Genomic DNA, 13,328 nt, shown 5'->3' with positions numbered 1-13,328 from the left:
CCCATGAGATCATGACCTGAGCTGAAACCAAGAGTTGGTTGTTCAACCAACTGAGCTACACAGGCATCCCAACAGTTTCTTAAAAGTTAAATATATACCTACCATATGATCTAGTCATTCCACCCCCTCAGTGTTTATCTAAGAGAAAAGGAAACATAGATGTCCATACAAAGACCCACACATGAAGGTTCATAGCAGCTTTACTTGTAATAGTCAAAATCGAGACACAACACAAATGTTCCCTTCAACAAGGATAAACAAATTGTGGCACATCCATGCAATGGAATATGATTGGGCAGTAAAAAGGAATAAACTATTGATGTTGGCAACAGCAAGGATGAATCTCAAAATAATTATACTGAATGAAAGAAGCCAGAACTACCCCCCCAAAAAAGGTGCATGCTAGATGCTAGATGATTCCATTTATGTAAAATTCTAGAAAATAGAAACTAACCTTAGTAACAGAAAGCAGATCAGTAGTTGCACTGGGTGGGGGGAAGGAGGGATTACAAAGGGCATGAGAAACTCTTGGGGCTGATGGACATATGCCCTATCCTGATTGTGGTGAGAGTCCCACAGTTGTATACATATGTCAAAACTATTAAATAATACACTTTAAATCTGTGCAGCTTCTTATATGTCAGTTATACCTCAATAAACAAAACCATCTTAGAGGAAAACTAAAAATATCCTTCAGCCAAAAATTTTAATGAAGTTAATTTATTTAAACACTTTTATTTTAACTAATTAAAATATGCATATGGTTGAAAAATTAGAGTGCAGAAGGGAGTAAAATGAAAAACAACCTCTCCCTGTCCCATCTGGGATCCTGCTCCCCAGGGAACTTTTGAATCATTTTTATTTTTAGCTACTCTGGTGATTGTCCTCTTATCTCTAATTTTTATACTGTTATTTTAAAACATTTCAGTTCTCTTCCTTGACCTGTCAACTTTAGATATTATTGATTGTTTGCCTCTTAGAACTGATGAGAATTTGTCTCTCAACCTCCCGGTCCCTCTTCCCCTCCCAAATGTGTTCACACTCCACTGTTCTCACACCCTCCAGGCCTCATCTGTGCAACATCAAACATCACACATCAGGACCTCTACTGCTTGTTCAGCCCATGATAGATGGTATCTCTTGATTCTCCACATTGATCCCCACCTATCTTCTCTCCCTTCCACCTCCCAGCCACTATGAGCTACACTTTTGACATCAAGTCATTAACATTTACCTTCTAGGCTGCAACCATAGACAAGTCCTCTGTGATTTGTCTAAAAGTTGGTCCTTGTCTAAAAACAACAACAACCAAAACCAGCATCTGACCATGTAAATATCATGAGCCACGTGGTGTGCTATGATCCAATAGGACTGTGACAACCAGCTCTCATCATTTTATGGATGAAGAAACAGATCACAGAGGTTCAGTGTCTTGTTGAAGGTCACACAGCTTATAAGTAGTAGTGTCAGAACAACCCTTCTAGTCTCCTAGAACCTGGCTTCCAAACTCTTGGTTACTCTGGAGGGTGGGGGGAAGAGCTGAGCCAAGGTAGTTGTTACTTAGTTTGCAGTTAGAAATAGGGGTGAGATGGAGTCAATGATAGCCAAGACCCTAAACCTGCATGGGTAGACGTGTCACCAGTTAAGAGCAGAGAACTAGTAGACAATTTGAATAGGCCTATCTCTATTAAAGAGATTGAATCAACAATAACCCTTCAAAACAGAACCCACTAGGCCAGATGGGCCACACGAGTGAATTTTAACCTTTAAGGAAGAAGTTTTACCATTTCTCTGCAATCTCTTCCTGAAGACAGAAGATTGGGGAATACTTTCTAACTAAGTCTATGAGACCAGCATTACCCAAATATGTAAGCCAGACAAAGACGTTACAAGAAAAGAAAATACAGACCAATATCTCTTGTGAACACAGATGTGAAATTCCTCAGAAAATATTAGCAAATTAAATCCAGCAATGTATAAAGAGAATTATACACCATGACCAAGTAGGATTTATCTCAGATATGCAAGGCTGATTTAGTATTTGAAAATCAATTAATGTAATCCATCACATCGACGGGCTCAAGAAAAGTTACATGATCATATCGATAGTTACAGAAAAAGCATCTGACAAAATTCAACACCTGTTCATGATAAAAACAAACAAACAAACAAACAAAAAACCTCTCAGTAATATTAGAAATAAAGGGGCACTTCCTCCACTGGAGAAAGACATCTGCAAAAACCTATAGCTAACATCACACTTAACCGTGAGAAACTGAAAGCCCTTAAGATCAGAAACAAGGCAAGGATGCATCTCTCATCATTGTGTTTCAACACTGTCCTGAAGTCCTAGCTACTGCAGTAAGACAAGAGAAGGAAACAAAAGGTATTGAGAAGGAAGAAATCAAACTATCTTTGTTCATAGATGACATGATCATCTAGGCAGAAAATCTGAAAGAACTGACAATCAAACTCCTGAAACTAATAAATAATTGCGGAATACAAGGTTAATATACAAGAGGCAATCACTCTTCTATATGCCAGCAATGGATGAAATTAAAAACACATCATCATTTACATTAGCATCCCCCAAAAGGAAATACTTAGATATAAATCTAACAACATATGTATAAGATCTATATGAGGAAAGCTACAAAACTCTGATGAAAGATATCAAAGAAAATTAAATAAATGGAGAGACATTCCATGTTCATGGATTAAAAAGTTCAGTTTTGCCAAGATCTCAGTTCTTCCCAACTTGATCTATAGATTCAACATAATCCTAATCAAAATACCAGCATTGTTTTTTGGATATCAACAACATGATTCTGAAAGTTAATGTGGAAAAGCAAAAGACCCAGAATAGCCAGCTCAGTATTAAAAGAGAAAAGCAAAGTCAGAAGACTAATACTTGATGTCAAGACTTATTTGTAAAGCTATGGTAATCAAAGCAGTGTGGTATTGGAAAAGGAATGGAGAAATAAATCAAGGAAAAGAATAGAGAGCCCAGAAACAGAGCCATATAAATACAGTAAACTGATCTTTGACAAAGGAACAAAGGCAATACAATGGAGGAAAGATAGTCTTTTCAACAAATGGTGCTGGAACAACGGAGGCATCCACATGCAAAAACATGAATCTAGACAGATTTTACGTATTCGCAAAAATTAAGTCAAAATGGATCATAGACCTAAATGTTAAGTGTGAAGCTATAAAACTCCTAGAAGATAGCACAGGAGAAAACCTAGTTGACCTTGAGTATGGTGATGACTTTTTATTTTTTTAAAGACTTTCGTTTGAAGTAATCTCTACGCCAAATGTGGGGCTCAAACCTACAACCCCGAGACTGAGTCGCATGCTCCACTGACTGAGCCAGCCAGGCGCCCTGCTGCTAACTTTTTAGATACAACACCAAAAGCACAACCCAAGAAAGAAATCATTGATGAGCTGGATTTGATTAAAATTTAAAACTTCTGCTCTGTGAAAGGCAATGTCAAGAGAACAAGAAGATGAGCCACAGACTGGGAGAAAATACTTGCAAAAGACACATCTGATAAAGAACTGTTACCCCAAATATACAAAGAACTCTTAAAAGCCCACAATAAGAAAATGAACAACCCAATTCGAAATGGGCGAAAGACCTGAACAGACACCTCACCAGAGAAGCTATACAGATGGCAAACAAGCATACAAAAAGATGTTCCACATTATATGTCATTAGGAAAATGCAAATCAAAATAGTGAGACACCACTCCACACCTATTAGATCAGCCCAAATCCAAAACACGGATACACCAAATGCTGGTGAGCAACAGGGACTCTCATTCATTCCTGGTGGGAACACCAAAATGGTACGGCCACTTTGGAAGATGATTTGGGAGTTTCTCGATACTACAGTGGTGGATCCATGTCATTATACATTTGTCCAAACCCATAGAATGTACAACACGGAAAGTGAGCTCTAGTGTAGACACGGACTTTGGGTGACATGATGTATTAGTGTAGGTTTATCCATTGTAACGCACGTGCAGTGTTGGGGGATGCAAATAGTAGGGACGAACATGTGTTGCGAGGACAGAGAGTATGTGGGAACTCTTGGTATTTCCACTCAATGTTGCTGTGAACCTAAAACTGCTCTAAAAAAATCCAAGTTTGTTAATTACACAAAAAAGAACAGCGCACTGAGGGCAGAATTTTCATTACTGTTGTTTTGGTTTTAGAGGGGCAGTGCAGATAAAGAGGAATTCTTGTTGCATTTTGAGCGTGTGGAGTTTGAGATGTTGGCATTTATAGGTAGCCAGAAAATTGGGCATAGGAGAGAGCGGGTGCTGAGGTAATAGACACGGGGGTCACCATGGCAGTAGATCCGATGAGCTAGGAAGACAACATGGCCTAGAGAGAGGGGAAGGCCCAGCAGGGGATCCCAAAGCTCTGGCCTTGGGGACAGGTAACTGAGTCAGGGAGGACAGCAGTCCAGGGAAGGTGAGGCCCTTCCTTAGACGCTGGGAGGGTGAGCCCCTGGAGGGCCCACTGGATCACACAAAGAGGGCGCCCAGCTGAGGTGGGAGGAGAGCAGGGTGCTGTTGGTTGAGAGCCGGAGGGAGGACGGAGTGAAAGTCTTTCTCCCAGAATCCGGAGTTTGACGGGAGGGTGAGAGGACAGATGCCTGAGGGTGGCGCGGCTCAGAGAAGGTGTTTATAGGATGAGGGAAGTGGGAGAGTGTTTACAGACTAAGGGGACAGACTCTGAGAGAACCCAGAGCACAGGTGGAGGAGTAAGGGACTTTAAGGGCTTAATTTGATTTATTGTGGAAAAGGTATTACACCAACTCTTAAAACATTTTTTTTTTTTTTTTTGGAAAACACCCATAATTACAGCCCTCAACTTGCTCAAAGATTCCTTTTTCTTCTGATGTCAAGAAGCTCTTCCTGGCAGAAGGGAAGGGAATCCAAGGAGGTCCTGTCCCAAGACCTTGGCCCTCCCAGAGCCTAGCAGATGAGGGGGCTGGGGGGCACAAGGAGGCTAGGGTTGGGGGGCAGGGGACTGGCGAGAAGACAAAGGGGCTGGGGTGGGGACTAGGGGTTGGGAGGGGTGAGGGGACCGGGGGGGGTGCTGGGTTGGGATCTAATATGGAATCATCAGAAATGAATATAAACCTTGTGTCCCCCCATTTCCCTCTGGCCACCCTGCTCAGTGCACCCAGCCCTGACCCCGTGTGTGGAGGAGGTGGGGCGGGTCTCGGTCCAAGGTGGGGAAACTGGGTGGTAATTGAATCCAGGGGCCTCGAGACGGAGGCCAATGGCTTTTCCCGGCCTAATTGGAGGGATTTTTTTTAAACCCAGGAAACAAATCCATATGGTCTGCAATTCGTTTCTCAGGCTCTTTACCCTCCTGAAGTCGTAAATGTCGTGGGCTTTTTAGCACCGGAGCCTTGGGAAGGGGGAGGGCCCCCAGGCTTAGGTTTCTCAGCGGGATCCCAGTCCAGGATCTTGGGGCCTCCAGGGCCAGGGTCCTGCCTGCTCCCCCATCTCGGTTCCCTCTGCTGGTCCTGGCAGGTGGCCTCTGTCCCCACCCACGCAAGCCTTCCCTTCTCCCTCAGGCCTTTCCTCCTGCCAAAAACACTCCCCCCTCCCACCCAACCCTTCTTTGCTGCTGACCAGTCCATCCACGTGGCCTTCCCTCTGCCTCTCCCATCCCCTGCACGGATGCCCACCACTCTTGGTCTCTCTGCTGTCCTCCGTGTGGGACCTGTTTCTACCATCAGACTGGGAGTTGATCCGAGACAAGAACCATGCCTTTCCCATCAGTCTGGGGGCTTCTTAGCAGTTGCTCTACACGTTTTTTAAAATCTGCTCTAAAGAGCAGAAGACACTGAGGTTAAACCTAAGGCAGAAGGGAGAGATCGGAGCTTTTACACAGGGATGGCTCAGAGTGTGAGACAGACTGGAACCTGCGGACCAGACCCCTGCACAGCCTTCCACGGGCCTCACTGGCTACAGGGGTCCTGGGTCCTCCCCACAGAACCAGGGCAGCATGGGAAGGGGGAGTGGTGGGGGTTTGCTATAAAACCGGACAGAAGCTCCTCTGGTCTGTGGTGAGTGACCTTGCTCAGGGCCTTCTAAGCTGGGAGGTCAGTTTGGAAGAAATGGGGTGCACGCAGGTGAGTTTGGGGGCAGGCCAAAGGAACCTGCTTTCTCTCCTGGAATCCTCCAGACCTTTTTGAGCTTTGGGAGTTTGTTGGCAGCAATACCTTGCCCTTGAGACCCCTGCCCCCAGGAGACGGTGACAGGGTCCAGGATGTTTTGAGGTGAACGTCTCAAATGGATTCCCATCTCTGCTATACATCCATGGTGTGACCTTGGGAGAGTCACTATATTCTTTGAGCCTCAATTTGCTCATCTGTAGAGTGGGGTGGTTGTGCGAATAGCTGTTCATCAGGCACAGCGTGAGGTGTGCAGGATTAATCAGTAAGAGCCAGTCCCTTGTTCCCACAGAGTTTACAGTTCAGGTGAAATGAAGGGACCTTAGTAAAAGTCTAAAAGGGGTTGTATGGGGGGTTCGGTGGGGGAGAGCAGCCCGGAAAGCAAACAGGTGTCTGATGCATTAGTCTCCACTACTGCGTCAGCTGCAGCCTAACTCCGAACTGTCCCCCACTTTACTTCCCCCCACCCACAGCCTTCCTCCAGCTCCAGCCCGGAGGCCCAGGCTATGTCCGTCTTGCAAATGGGTGTCTGTGGGTGGCTTCTCCTTCTCCACATGGTCAGCCAAGAATGGGGGAAGGCGGAGCTGCCGGCCTGGCTGGAGCCAGAGGGACAAGCGTGAATGGCTTTTGCCAAACCGTGTCAAGCTGGATTAAATCACAGGGCTGGCCCGCGTTCATGTGCTTCTCTCTCTGCTCTCTCTTTCCGAGTACCATTCGGGTTCCCCCTGAATGGCAGTGTCCTCGCTGGATGGTGTGAGGTCTCCGTGTGGAAGTGGGTCCAGGCAGGTCGAAGGGAGATGGGCTGGGCTCGCTCCAGGGAAGAGGAAGGCGATCGGCATCCCTGGGTTTGGGGCACCTCATGAGCCCCCAAGTGCTGGGGGAAGGGGAACACAGTGAGGATAGGATGGGTTGCAGAGAGGAATCAGCTTAGAATTTAATAAAGGATTTCTTAAAGCTACAAAGATATAAATCTAATAGAAGATAGGAAGCAAGGACCCCAAATGGAGTAAGGTCCTTTCTGTGCGAGGCACTGAGGAGATCCAGGAGGTATTGTGAGAAGGAGGTCTGGGAGGGCTTCCTTGAGGAGCTGGAAAGGGCTGGGGAGACGGCCCCACAGGCAGCAGGCACAGCAAGCCTGGAAGGGCAGCATCGGGTTCCTATGGGGCCTCTGATGCCAGGGTGGGGAGGGTGATGACTCAGATACCCACTGGACCCCAGGGCTGTGCTAGTTCTAGCCTCCCATATATTAACTTGAAGTCTCGCAGCAAACCTCCCAGGCAGTTGCCGCCTATTCCCATTTTCCAGCGGGGAAGCAAAGGCTCTGCCAGGATGCTTACCCCCGGGCCCAAGATCCCAGAGCTAGGAAGTGGCAAGGCTGGGGTTTGAACCTAGGACACTGTAAGTCTAAAACTCACTTTCTTTCCACTTGTGTCCCTTGGGTGATAGAACCAAAATGAGCAGCAGCAAGGGTGGGAGGAGTGTTCTGGCTGGGGCACGGAGCCTTCATTTTAGGGGCCCAAGGACAGTCTGTATGGGGCTGCCCAGTGGGATCCAGCAGAGCCCAGGGTTGAGAGGGGTGGGACGTCTTGAAAGGGCAGGCTTATCTGAATCCCAAATTGAGATCTCAAACCCCGAGGAGTCTCCGTGGACCAGCAGGGTGACAGGCAGAGTAGTGGGCAGGTGGGGAAGTGCAGAGGGGTCCAGGCACAGGGTTGGCGGGTGGCCATGCCAGTCTGCCCCCCGCACCGGGGCTGACCTATGTGGCTCCATGCCAGGCTCCCAGTGGCGCCAGCCTCCTGCAGCCTGGGTGGGGGGCTGGGAGCGGAGGGGAAGGGGGTGTTGGTGGCGGTATCAAGGTTAAGACACCAGGCTCTGGACTGGGATCCCCTTTCTTCTTCCCCTGGTGGATTCCAGCTGTCCCTGCCACTCTGTGGAAGGGGGCAGGGGATTCTGGAAGGGGAATGAGCCTTTGGAAATATTCGAATGGGGTCAGCTTATTTTCACCCTCCATCCTTCTGTCTGAATTCCAGTCCCTACTCCAGACTCCCAGCCTCCCCAGACCAGCCCTCTGCACCAGCCCTTCCTCGATGGAGACTCTTTGTTGACGGAGGACTGCCTGGCATCGAGGCACCAACTCTGAGTGTGGGTCAGCCTGAGACAGCCTCTATGCCAGTCTGCCAAGGTGACTTCCCTCCTATTAAGGGTAGCATGCTCCCAGATGGGGGAGCCAAGCCCCCACCCCTGGCACCCATGCTCCCTCTCGTGTCCCTTGACTAGCCTGCAGCTGGTGCTAGGGAGTGTGGGGGGGGAATGCCCCAATCTGGCCCGGACTGCAGCTTTCCTGCCCCAGGCCCGCCCCCTGCTTGAGTCACTCTTCTGGTTTGCCTTGCCCTGGGGCTTCTGGCAGCTTCCCTGGAGAGGCACGAGGCAGGCCTCAGCCTGACAGGCATGTGGCACTCTCTGGGCACGTGCCCAGCCCATGTGTGACCCCAGGAAGAGGCGGGCCTTGGTGCCCAGAGCTGGCCAGGTGGCTTCTGCACGAATCTAATGTGATGCTTTTTCACTCCTGCCCTGGCTTTCAGCCGGTCACCCCCTGGAAGGGCTGGGGCGAGGCCCTCGCTCACAGAGCCCAGTGGCTGTTAGTAAAGTCTCAAAAGAAGTGGCATTTTGACAGGGGATCTGGGCTGTGGTTCTCCTGGCAGAATTCGATCCCATTTAGATTTTCAGACAATTTCCCTCTTCCGTTTAACTGAACTTTGAGCTCCTTGAGAACGAGGCACTGGCTCTTGCCAATTAATCCTGCACCGGGGGCAGTGAGGTGGATGTGAGGAAGACCAAGAAATGCGTGGGGGATAGAGGGCGAGACGGTTGGGGCAACAAGACGGGTAGGGCCCTGAGGACCAAAGCACAATCCCCTTTGCTGGCCTGGCCTCTCGAGGCTGTGGAGTATCACACAGAGGGGCTGGGCTAATGGAGCCAGGCTCTGGAGTCCAAGAGGAGAGGGATGGCTCAAGGTCAGCCCTCCTTGACCATGGAGATCACCTCCTTCCTCTTTCTCCCCACAGCAAAGTCCCTCCTCCAGGCAAACCCTATCTCTTTCCCCTCTCAGCAAAGCTTCTAGGAAAAGCTATATAGGGCCTCCACTGTCTTATCTGCCACCTTTTCCTCTGACCACTGCCAGCTGTCTCCTGCACACCCTCCTCCAATCCAGTGGCTCATTCCAGTACCCCCTTCCAGGTGTCTCCATAGCACTGGCATTGGGGATCACCTGCACCTCCTCCCGGTAACTTGCTCTCTTAGTAGGCTTCCTTGATGCTGCAAGGTCCAGGCGCTCACTCACTGGTCCTTCTTGATCATCTCTGTCTCCTTCTTCTCGGGCACCTAAGCAGGCCTGTCCCAAGGCTCTCTCTCCTTCTGTCCAGCAGGGACCTCACCCAGGGGCTGGCAGATGATTAAAATCATTCCACTTTAGCCCTGGAATTTCCCTGCTCCTGACATGTATAACCGAATGCCTCCTGCCTTTCTCCCCTGAATGGCCCCCAGGCTTCTCACACTTAACAGGGAATGCAAGATCTTCCACGAAAGCCTGCTCCTCCTCCCGGGCTGCCGACTCGATGGACAGCACAGCACCATCATGCCCTCGGTTGCCAAAGCTGGAGACCGGGAGTCACGGAGACTCCTCTCCGCCGTGCTGCTTCCCATCCGATCCGGTGCCAATGCAAGGTCATTCTCCCTACTTAATATTTCCTGAGTTGCTCCCGTCTTTTCCTCCCCACTGCTAGTTCTCGTGCCTGAAGCCCCAGCCTCCCAGCGGGGCTTCCTGCCTCTCCTTCCAGAATATTCTCCTGCTTAGATAACCTCAGTAGCTGACACTGGGGTCCCTGCTAGCTCTGGCCTGATCTTCACCTTGTTCCCATTATTATTTATGCCGGTCAAAGTTGAGTCCTCATTCTTTGGTCTTTGTTCCAGCTGTTTTCTCTGCCCCAAATAGTCTCCCCACATTTTTTCCACCCCCCACAATCCAAATCCTGCCCATCGTTCAAGGCTCAGGTCAAAGCCTCCCTTCCAGGTTCCTCCTCGGGTCCCCGCAGCCATGAAGACTTCCTCCACCTTTGGAACCCCAGGCATCTTGGTTGCCCTTGACCTCAACGTCTGTGTTGTTTCATGGCATTTCTTACTAGAAAGACATACTTGGGTCTGGGGGTGGAGTCTCGCTCGGGTTGCCTAGCGAGGAGGAAGAAACTCAAATGCTGAGCTAGGATGGGGGCTACATTTGTCCTTTATGGGGGCCCCCCTTTTGGTAACTGTACTCAATTCTGCTCCCCCCCAAGTCCCCATGCTTCAAGAGGGGTGACACTCCTGCCTCCAGGTGGAGTATGACCTCCACTTTAGCCAATCAGTGATGGCCATTCCATGGCCACGGTGATGGTCCAGGCGGAACCCAGGATGCCTGGAGACTTTCTGGGGGATTCTAGAACTGAGGCGTTCTTGTTCCCACAGGCCTGGACCCGAAGCTGTTGCAGCCTTCTTATCACCACAAGGGAATCGTCCAGGGAAGGAAATGAAGGCAAGAGATGGAGAGGAAGAAACTAGGCCCTGGGATGTTGTTGGAGCCTCTGTGCCTGGAGCCAGCCCTACCCCTAGGCCTGTCCTTCCGACGGACAGTACATTCCCTTAAACCGCCCTGGGTTGGTTTTCTCCCTGTTGCAGCAAGAATCTGAACTGGTACGCAGGGTGAGGAGAGGGGAGCTCCCAGGTGGCTGGCTTCCCAGCTGTCGGCACCATCTTCCAGGAGGTCACGACCGTGTGGCCTCCCTGGGCTCTGGGGTTGACCAATGGAAGCAGGGCTGCTCCGTGCCCCTGGCCCGCACCTCCGGCCTGCTGGCATCCCAAGGTCCGTAGGAGTAGAATGAGAACCATCTGGACTGCTGATTGAAGCCGTAGGCCCCGGGGTAGGGCTGGGCCCCTGGAATGTGAGCCCTGAGCCCCGAGCCCAGGCCAGAGAGCACGGAGGGCTTCTCAGGAGGACGTTGGGCTCCCACTGGATGACGCACAAGGACCACCAGATTCTATGAGTCACTCGAATAGGGGAGGGGGATGGGAGGATTCCCAGACTTTTCCGAAGAGAGCCTCAGAGCAGGGAGGAGACCTGGTGCTACCTTTCCCAGAAGCCCTTTGGGAAGGTTGCTGGAAACAGCCGGAGCGGGGATTGCCGGGAGGGCACGGGGATTGGGAAGTGCCCGGATGCTGTGGGAAGAGGGTGGATCGCAAGGCCCCGGGGGGGATGGAGGGTGAGAGCTGGAATGTTCCTGAGTATTCTTCCGTGACAGAGCCCTAGGAAAATGTTCCTGGCATCTTCCAACGTGGTTGGGGGATTGAGAGGGCAGAGTTGGGCTGTGGAAATGGGGACCACCATGCGGAGCCCTTTCAGTCGGGCCTGGGAGGAATTCCCGGGCACGTGGGGATGAAGAGGGCCTCCCTCTCAATATCTCCCTTGGGAAGAATACTGGGTCCCCGAATGAATGAGGGCGTTGACCCAGAGACCATCAAGGTCATGTACTGAGAAGTGGGGGACTTTGCTGGGGCTGGAGAGGGCTCTGGAGCCTGGGGCAGGGCCCAGAGCAGGGAGCCTGGCATAGCTGGGAGGGTCAGCGTGAGGGCAGAGGTGTTGGGGGTAGTCCCAAAAGAGGGGGCAGGAGGCCGAAGGTGCCCCCTTTGCCTCTGTTCTCCTGCGCCCAGAAGCCTGGGGGCTCAGTTTTGTCCCTTGGCCTTCTGCCCACAGCTGCCACAAAGCTGGGGAGGAATCTGCTTTGCATTATCTGAGGAACCACCTCCCCCAGGCATATGGTCAGCAGACCTCCCCCCCAGCCTGGAGCATCATGGGAAATGTCTTCTCCTGACCCCAACTCTGGCCCAGCCCCCTGGAGGGGGGTTGGGCTCCAGGCTCAGTGGCCCTGCCACAACCCTCCTCACTGGATGAAGAGGCCTTTCACATGCTTCCAGTCTCATCTCAGCTTCACTGAACTGGATGAAAGAGGGAAGGGAGGCACTAGGGGAAGGCAAGGGGCCCTGATGGGCGGGCAAAGATGAAGCGTCTCATCCTCTAGCCTAGAGAATGAAAGAGATAAAGGGAGGTTTCTCAGCCTGAGCAGAGAGAGGCCATGGGGATGGGGGTGGGGGTGGGAGGTGAGAACTACAGAACTATAAGGGGACTGATGACATGGGAAGAAGCAAGGCAGCCTCTATGGGTCCTCTGAGCCTGCTAGGGGCTCCGAATTAGTCCCTACTCTGGGAGGTATGACTCCCTAGAGCTGGCTGCCCAGTGTGATGGCCACTAGCTACATGCAGCTATAAGCACTTGAAATGGGGCTAGTCCAGATTGAAATGTGCTGTGAGAATAAAATACACACTGAATTTTGAAAACTTAGTAGGAAAAAAATTTTAACATATTTCATTAATAATTTAAAAGTATTGATTATATGTTGAAATAATCCTTTGTCTATATTAGGCTAAGTAAAATATGAAGTTCATCTCACCTGCTCCTTTTCACTCTTGTAATGTGGCTACTAGAAAATTAAAAATCATGTATATCCGATATTTCTATTGGACAGTGCTGTTTGAGAGCACATTCACTCATTTATTCCACAAATTTTTGTTGGGTGCCAGCTCTATGCCAGGCCAGGTGCTGAAGATTAGAAGGTGAGCAAAACCAGACCCTGTCTCTGGATTCCTGGCATTTACAGTAATCAAATAATCACTCAAATTGTCCCTGATTGCAAAGAAAAAGAGTGGAACATGATGTCCTTGGACGTGGAATCAAGAAACCTGATTTGTGTCTAGAGTATGGTGAGAGCTTCCCAAGAAAGCACTTGGGAAAGAAGGAGGAAGTGTTCCAGACAGAAAGGACAGCATGTGCAAAGGTCCTGTGGCCAAAGGGAACATTGAAGCTTGAAGAATTGTAAGAGGGCTGGTGTGGGGGAACACAAAAGAGGATGAAGATGGCTGGAGCAAAGCAGTGAGTGTGCAGGAGTTGGCAGGGGCCTCATGCAACCCTCTGAGAGTTACAGATGGGAAGCTGATAAGCATTTTTGCCCTCGTGGTGGAGTTAGAGAAGGAGGCGTGGAGC

The sequence above is a fragment of the Eumetopias jubatus genome, unplaced genomic scaffold (assembly GCF_037043125.1).
Source record: "Eumetopias jubatus isolate StellerSeaLion01/CBP00866 unplaced genomic scaffold, mEumJub1_p1.0 scaffold_10, whole genome shotgun sequence".
Taxonomy (NCBI): domain Eukaryota; kingdom Metazoa; phylum Chordata; class Mammalia; order Carnivora; family Otariidae; genus Eumetopias; species Eumetopias jubatus.
The sequence above is the reverse complement of the archived record's forward strand: the minus strand, read 5'-3'. Positions refer to the sequence as shown.